The following is a 7,500-nucleotide window of genomic DNA, read 5'->3' on the forward strand; positions in this document are numbered from 1 at the left end:
GCCGTGTTCTGTAACACACACACACTCACACACACACACACACACACTCATGTCTCTACAGACGAGCACAGGCCGTGTTCTGTAACACACACACACTCACACACAAACACACACACACACACACACTCATGTCTCTACAGACAAGCACAGGCCGTGTTCTGTAACACACACACACTCACACACAAACACACACACACACTCATGTCTCTACAGACGAGCACAGGCTGTGTTCTGTGACACACACACACACACACACACTCATGTCTCTACAGACGAGCACAGGCCGTGTTCTGTAACACACACACACACACTCATGTCTCTACAGACGAGCACAGGCCGTGTTCTGTGACACACACACACACACACAGACACACACACACACACTCACTCACTCACAAGCACACACACACACAGGCTGTGTTCTGTAAAGAGTCATGAGCTTCCTCGGATGCAACAGGCAGAAGATTAAACACTGTGTGAAGAACACCAACCTTAGAGCAGGACGACTGAAAACACTCTTCCTCCCAACAGCGGGAAAACATCCGGCTCGCGTCCACTCGGTGTGTGTGTGTGTGTGTGTGTGTGTCTGAGTGTGTGTGTGTGTGCGCGTGTCTGTGTGTGTGTGTGTGTGTGCGTGCGTGTGTGTGTCTGTGTGTGTGTGTGTGTGTGTGTGTGTGTGCGCGTGTGTGTCTGTGTGTGTGTCTGTGTGTGTGTGTGTGTGTGTGCCTGAAGCAAGTGAAATTGAGTCAATGTAATTTCCGTCCCCCAGATGATCTGAGTGGTGAGTTTGTCACGCTGAGCATCTACGCCTGTAACCCGGTCCACTTCCGTCAGTGCGTCTTCAGTGAGCAAACTCCAAACAACCACCAGTGGCGATGTAAGATAACCTGATCACATTATCAGTGTGCGTTTCGCTGTAAAACTCGAGCTCTGTCATATTCTGTGTTTCTGGAGAGCGCGAGGCTTCAGCTGTGTGTGTGTGTGTGTGTGTGTGTGTGTGTGTGTGTGTGTGTGTGTGTGTGTGTGTGTGTGTGATACAGACTGATGAAACACCGCTGTACGGCAGATGATACGCAGGCCCGTGTCGCTGTAAAGCTGTGATGGTGTGGATTGTAGATGGATTGTAGTGATGGGTCGGTCATGAACGAATCTTTAATATGACTCGGGAAACGAGTCGTCTCAGAGAGTGATTCGTTCGTTTAGTGTTGACTCTCCTGCGGGTTCTGTACGGGGAACAGGATCAGTTCTTCTGCCGAGTCTGCGGATCTGACTCTTCTGAGTCTTCCGTCACGTGACGCGAGTGTAGACACATAGTCAGGGGTTTCCCCAACTCTTACACTACATGCTGCTTCCGGCTCTCAAATTGTAGCTTTTTTTTTCTTCCAATTTATAATTTTTTTTATTTCTGTCATAATTCTTTTCCATAACATTGAATGTGGTAATAAAGAGTTGGTAATGCTTTAAACTTTATCTGGGATAAATCACTTGATAAAACAAAGATACATAACAACATATAGTTACGTTACAAAAGGCTGAACGACTCGACCCGAGAGATGAACTACCCAAACCTGTATCCGGTACCGAACCCGAGACCCGAGAGATGAACTACCCAATCCTGTATCCGGTACCGAACCCGAGACCCGAGAGATGAACTACCCAATCCTGTATCCGGTACCGAACCCGAGACTCGAGAGATGAACTACCCAATCCTATATCCGGTACCGAACCCGAGACTCGAGAGATGAACTACCCAATCCTGTATCCGGTACCGAACCCGAGACCCGAGAGATGAACTACCCAATCCTGTATCCGGTACCGAACCCGAGACCCGAGAGATGAACTACCCAATCCTGTATCCGGTACCGAACCCGAGACTCGAGAGATGAACTACCCAATCCTATATCCGGTACCGAACCCGAGACTCGAGAGATGAACTACCCAATCCTGTATCCGGTACCGAACCCGAGACCCGAGAGATGAACTACCCAATCCTGTATCCGGTACCGAACCCGAGACCCGAGAGATGAACTACCCAATCCTGTATCCGGTACCGAACCCAAGACCCGAGAGATGAACTACCCAATCCTATATCCGGTACCGAACCCGAGACTCGAGAGATGAACTACCCAATCCTGTATCCGGTACCGAGACTCTAGAGATGAACTACGCAATCCTGTATCCGGTACCGAACCCGAGACTCGAGAGATGAACTACCCAATCCTGTATCCGGTACCGAACCCGAGACCCGAGAGATGAACTACCCAATCCTGTATCCGGTACCGAACCCGAGACCCGAGAGATGAACTACCCAATCCTGTATCCGGTACCGAACCCGAGACTCGAGAGATGAACTACCCAATCCTGTATCCGGTACCGAACCCGAGACTCGAGAGATGAACTACCCAATCCTGTATCCGGTACCGAACCCGAGACCCGAGAGATGAACTACCCAATCCTGTATCCGGTACCGAACCCGAGACCCGAGAGATGAACTACCCAATCCTGTATCCGGTACCGAACCCGAGACTCGAGAGATGAACTACCCAATCCTGTATCCGGTACCGAACCCGAGACCCGAGAGATGAACTACCCAATCCTGTATCCGGTACCGAACCCGAGACTCTAGAGATGATCTACCCAATCCTGTATCCGGTACCGAGACTCTAGAGATGAACTACCCAATCCTGTATCCGGTACCGAACCCGAGACTCTAGACATGAACTACCCAATCCTGTATCCGGTACCGAACCCGAGACTCTAGAGATGAACTACCCAATCCTGTATCCGGTACCGAACCCGAGACTCTAGAGATGAACTACGCAATCCTGTATCCGGTACCGAACCCGAGACTCTAGAGATGAACTACCCAATCCTGTATCCGGTACCGAACCCGAGACCCGAGAGATGAACTACCCAATCCTGTATCCGGTACCGAACCCGAGACTCTAGAGATGAACTACGCAATCCTGTATCCGGTACCGAACCCGAGACTCTAGAGATGAACTACGCAATCCTGTATCCGGTACCGAACCCGAGACTCTAGAGATGAACTACGCAATCCTGTATCCGGTACCGAACCCGAGACCCGAGAGATGAACTACCCAATCCTATATCCGGTACCGAACCCGAGACTCTAGAGATGAACTACGCAATCCTGTATCCGGTACCGAACCCGAGACCCGAGAGATGAACTACCCAATCCTATATCCGGTACCGAACCCGAGACTCGAGAGATGAACAACCCAATCCTGTATCCGGTACCGAACCCGAGACCCGAGAGATGAACTACCCAATCCTGTATCCGGTACCGAACCCGAGAGATGAACTACCCAATCCTGTATCCGGTACCGAACCCGAGACCCGAGAGATGAACTACCCAATCCTGTATCCGGTACCGAACCCGAGACTCGAGAGATGAACTACCCAATCCTGTATCCGGTACCGAACCCGAGACTCGAGAGATGAACTACCCAATCCTGTATCCGGTACCGAACCCGAGACTCAAGAGATGAACTACCCAATCCTGTATCCGGTACCGAACCCGAGACTCTAGAGATGATCTACCCAATCCTGTATCCGGTACCGAGACTCTAGAGATGAACTACCCAATCCTGTATCCGGTACCGAGACTCTAGAGATGATCTACCCAATCCTGTATCCGGTACCGAGACTCTAGAGATGAACTACGCAATCCTGTATCCGGTACCGAACCCGAGAGATGAACTACCCAATCCTGTATCCGGTAACGAACCCGAGACTCTAGAGATGAACTACCCAATCCTGTATCCGGTACCGAACCCGAGACCCGAGAGATGAACTACCCAATCCTGTATCCGGTACCGAACCCGAGACTCGAGAGATGAACTACCCAATCCTGTATCCGGTACCGAACCCGAGACTCGAGAGATGAACTACCCAATCCTGTATCCGGTACCGAACCCGAGACTCGAGAGATGAACTACCCAATCCTGTATCCGGTACCGAACCCGAGACTCTAGAGATGAACTACGCAATCCTGTATCCGGTACCGAACCCGAGACCCGAGAGATGAACTACCCAATCCTGTATCCGGTAACGAACCCGAGACTCTAGAGATGAACTACCCAATCCTGTATCCGGTAACGAACCCGAGACTCTAGAGATGAACTACCCAATCCTGTATCCGGTACCGAACCCGAGACTCTAGAGATGAACTACCCAATCCTGTATCCGGTACCGAACCCGAGACTCTAGAGATGAACTACCCAATCCTGTATCCGGTACCGAACCCGAGACTCTAGAGATGAACTACCCAATCCTGTATCCGGTACCGAACCCGAGACTCGAGAGATGAACTACCCAATCCTGTATCCGGTACCGAACCCGAGACTCTAGAGATGAACTACCCAATCCTGTATCCGGTACCGAACCCGAGACTCGAGAGATGAACTACGCAATCCTGTATCCGGTACCGAACCCGAGACTCTAGAGATGAACTACCCAATCCTGTATCCGGTACCGAACCCGAGACTCTAGAGATGAACTACCCAATCCTGTATCCGGTACCGAACCCGAGACTCTAGAGATGAACTACCCAATCCTGTATCCGGTACCGAACCCGAGACTCTAGAGATGAACTACGCAATCCGGCGCCTCCATGTCATGAGTAAAGTGTCTGCTGTTTGTGTGTTGCGCTCGGTACCTGCAGGGGGTCCGGGGACATGATGCCCCCCCGGAAGAAAATTTTGTACATTTTAAAGATAAATTCATTAATCTGGTGCACTTTGAGTCCCCCGAATCTGCTGTTAAAAATAAATGATCGACCCGCCAACCTCCCGAAGCTACATGATATTCTCTGGTTTAGATATCTGATCATCACATTACAATTATTCAAATTCTCAGTGTTAAGCATGATAATATGATACATTTTTGTCCGGTTGGGCAAGTACAATTCTCAATTCTCTTTCACTCGTCCCTTAAAACACACACGCACTAACCCTAACCCTGTCCCGGACAGCGTAATGTGGAAATTATACTCCGATCAGTAAATTACCAAACAATCATGAAAGAAAGAAATATCACCTGACCGCCATCGTGAGCTGAACACGAGGACCCTCTGCCAGACTCTCGTGAAAGTGCGCATCTACAGCACGAAACTATTCCTCATACCATTTATTCGCCAAAAATAGTTTTTTTTCGTCTATATGATACGCACTTTATGGCGTGTAATACGCACGTACTCCACTCCCCTAGTCCCACCCAAGGGGTGTGCAGTGCGTTATTTTTGGCGTATAAATGGCACGATAAATAAAATGTATCTGTTCATAAATTCAACAATCTGTAAATTCCTTCAGAAAGCAGCGAGTGGCGCACTCTTTTCAGACGCACATCTAATTAAAACTACTATCTAATGGGAGCGGCAGCGCAATACTTTGATAAAAAAAATATATTACCTAATAAATTATGTCTCTATTATTTTAGTTTTAATGAAAAACCAGGGGATGTGTGCTGATGACTTTAGAGACCCCTAGGGATGTTAACCGATGACCGTTTGACCGATGGTTGACCGTATCAACGCTAACCGATCAAAGTTGTTGGTACTCGGTTAAAAAAAAAAAAAAAAGTGATCTCTAAATTAGTCTATTATAGACAGTGGACTAAACGCTACTACAGTTAGCCGTCACATTCCAAGATCTGTTTGTGTGAAGTGAACAAATCCCTCACTCAATTTTTCATAACTCGCCCGTTTGTACTTAATAAACCAATAAAAACATTCGGCGCGAGGTCACAGCGTTTGGGTTCGCGCGCTCACAAGGTTTGCAGAAAGTAAAGGCTACAGGCTAACACACTCGAGGTTAGAGCCAGCGCAGACGACAGGAGGAAGCGTGCAGAGAAGAGTGGTGTGTGGGACCATTTCACCAAACAGAATGACACAGATGTAACGTAAGTTGCAACTTGTGTGATACAGCGCTTAATATGAAAATACATTACAAATACATTTCAGTGGTAACAGATAAGGTGATGATGATCATCTTTCTTTATTATTGTTAGCCCTACCTCAAACTAAAGCGGCGTCTCTTCGGTTCGGAGCTGTCATTTTCTGAAATGAGCCGCGGCAATGTTTCAAATGAGCTTCTAACGCTAGACAACGCCTTTATTTTCAACGCGATCAGCTTGTACCCGAACCATTTCGAAACTAAGGAGCCATTTGTCCGCCGATTACATACAAGCTCCTCGGCGCCGCGTTTGCGGGACTCATGTTTCACGCTGTAGGGGATTTTAAAAAAGTGACGTGAGTGGAAGGGCGGCGCCGGCGCCGTGTGTGTGTGTGTGTGTGTGTGTGTGTGTGTGTGTGTGTGTGTGTGTGTGTGTGTGTGTGTGTGTGAGTGTGAGCAGGAGGCAGAGCGGTGGAGAGATGCGACAGAGTTGCGAAATTGCAGGCGCGGCTCGAAATGGCTGTTATTTCAAATAGCGTAGCATATTTTAAACGAATCGGTTAACCGGTTTCAACCGGCTAATGAGGCTCGGTGGTCGGTTAAATTTGTTTTTAGTTTTGGCCATCCCTAGAGAGCCCACAGGTGTGTGATGTTACTGCTTCGGGAGCGCGTCCTCTCTCTGTGCTCCGCTCCCGCTGGCTCCCGCCGGCTCCCGCCATTCCAACCCAGTGTACAGTGCAGTGTCTCAAAGCGGCTTTACAGAGATAAACGGATCATTTAAGGTAACAGATTGTTTTGGCTTTATAGCGGTTCTTGAATAAAGATATTTTCCAGCTAAAGTTAGTTTTGATTGATTCACTTCCGTCGCACCGATCATTAGTTATTAAACTAGAGGCCGCTAAGACGACACCGTTCTCTCTACAGAGACTTTAAACGCGAACCGTGAGGAACGCTGATGACGCTCAACCACATGCACACGTGAACCAAAGTGCTGTACAGAAAAATATCAAATATCAAATCTCTGAAACACAGCCGAAGGAGAGGATTTAACAGACGGGGGTTAGCTAGGAGCCTTTCAATCGGATGCTTTACTTTGCTGGATATAGCTAATGATGGCAAAGCGGACGTGTTAAACGAGATAAATGAGGTTTGCTTAATTTCACGATAAGGGTGCGGGATCTATTGACAGCCCTAGTTCAGAGCTCTCTATAGTCGAACTCTAGCGACATTGTTCCTCGTGTCGTTATTATTATAGTGTAATTACTAAACCGTTAAGGTTCTAGTTGTGGCTGTTTTACTGAACTGTGTGTCTGAAGCCTGCAGACTCCTGAGGTATTTGAGGAACAGATCTGAACGTGTTTCTGCTGGACGAGCTCCAGGTCATCAGCTTCTCCTGACAGAGGAATCCTCTCCTCGAGGACATCTACAGATCCGACAACACTCCTTACACACACCGCTTACACACACCGCTTACACACACCCCTTACATACACCGCTTACACACACCGCTTACACACACCGCTTACACACACCGCTTACACACACCGCTTACACACACCGCTTACACACACCGCTTACACACACC

General features: G+C 48.5%; 1 protein-coding gene across 3 annotated transcripts in view; it reads right to left on the reverse strand.

Moving 5' to 3' along the window:
* The window catches only part of col14a1b (collagen, type XIV, alpha 1b), an 87,586-nt gene that overhangs the window by 78,349 nt on the left and 1,737 nt on the right, over positions 1 to 7,500 (reverse strand). The gene's annotated exons all lie outside the window — the stretch shown is intronic.

Source organism: Phoxinus phoxinus (genome assembly GCF_949152265.1).
Source record: "Phoxinus phoxinus genome assembly, chromosome: 19".
NCBI lineage: Eukaryota > Metazoa > Chordata > Actinopteri > Cypriniformes > Leuciscidae > Phoxinus > Phoxinus phoxinus.